The following is a 1701-nucleotide window of genomic DNA, read 5'->3' on the forward strand; positions in this document are numbered from 1 at the left end:
AAAGCAGAAGAATTACTTCATGTGTTTTACAATACTCCTGCTAATACAGCCCGGAATGATGTTTGCTTTTTTTTTTTTTGCAAGTGTTACACTGTTGACTCATATTTAGCTTGTGATCCACAATGACCCTCCAGATCCCTTTCTGCAGTACTCCTTCTTAGGCACTCATTTCCCATTTTGTACACGTGCAACTGATTGTCCCTTCCTAAGTGAAGTACTTTGCATTTGTCCTTATTAAATTTCATCCTATTTACTTCAGACCATTTTTCCAGTTTGTCCAGATCATTTTGAATTTTAATCCTATCCTCCAAAGCACTTGCAACTATGATGAGAGATTAAAGAGAGTTACTTTTCAGCTTGGAAAATAGATGACTAAGGAGGGATATGACAGAGGTCTATAAAATCATGACTGCTGTGGAGGAAGTAAATAAGGAAGTATTATTTACTCCTTCACATAACACGAAAACCAGGGGTCACCTAATGAAATTAATAGGCAGCATGTTTAAAACAAACAAAAGGAAGTACTTCTTCACACAACAGACAACCTGTGGAACTCGTTGCCAGGGGATGTTGTGAAGGCCAAAACTAGAATGGGTTCAAAAAAGAAGTAAGTTTATGGAGGATAGGTCCATCAAGCTATTAGCCAAGATGGTTAGGGATGCAACCCCATGCTCTGGGTGTTCCTAGCCTCTGACTGCCAGAAGCTGGGAGTGAACAATAGGATAGATCACTCAATTGTTGCCTATTCTGTTTATTTCCCTCTGAAGCACCTGGCATTGGCCACTGTCAAAAAACAGGATACTGGATTAGATAGACCGTTAGTCTGACCCAGTATGGCTGCTGTTATATTATAAAAAGATAAAGTTCTGTATCAGAAGTGCAGGTCCTTTGTTCAGCTCTAAGGTATCACTGATGGGGATTTAGAGTAGCAGCCATGTTAGTCTGTATCTGCAAAAAGAAAAGGAGTACTTGTGGTACCTTAGAAACTAACAAATTTATTTGAGCATAAGCTTTTGTGAGCTACAGCTCACTTCATTTTGGATGCAACTGATGGGGATGTACAGGTAAGCTTCTTCCAAACTGATATCAGAAAGATTCCTAGGGACAGTGTAGCTAAGATTTATGATAGTCTTCATCCTACATTTGGATGTCTTGATGGAGTTACTGGTCTTCAGAAGGGCAACTTGCTTTTACTACCACGCACCTGCTCCATAGATCAACTGACTTGTGTTAAATTTGGCTTCCAAGGGAGGGGAGAAAACTTCACACGGTAATAGTTATGGTAAAGTCACCAATACAACCTATATAAGTTGAGGAAAATGGTTGGTGCTAAAATGAAGATTTGAGGCTCAGCAGAATGTACTATAGATTAGCACTGTGGGTCTCAAACTTTTGTACTAGTGACCCCCTTTCACACAGCAAGCCTCTGAGTGCGACCCCCCCCTTATAAATTAAAAATAAATACTATTATAAATGCTGGAGGTGAAGTGGGGTTTGGGATGGAGGCTGACAGCTCAGAACTCCCCATGTAATAAACTCATGACTCCCTTAGGGGTCATAATCCCCAGTTTGAGAACCCCTGAATTAGCAGATGGTCATGGTTAGCTAAACACAGCAAGGGAAGGAATTGTAATTATTATTTATGTACAAATGATGTTCTTGCTGCTGGACAACTTGCTAGTATAACTCTCCACAACTTTG

The sequence above is a fragment of the Dermochelys coriacea genome, chromosome 10 (assembly GCF_009764565.3).
Source record: "Dermochelys coriacea isolate rDerCor1 chromosome 10, rDerCor1.pri.v4, whole genome shotgun sequence".
In the NCBI taxonomy this organism is placed as follows: Eukaryota; Metazoa; Chordata; order Testudines; family Dermochelyidae; genus Dermochelys; species Dermochelys coriacea.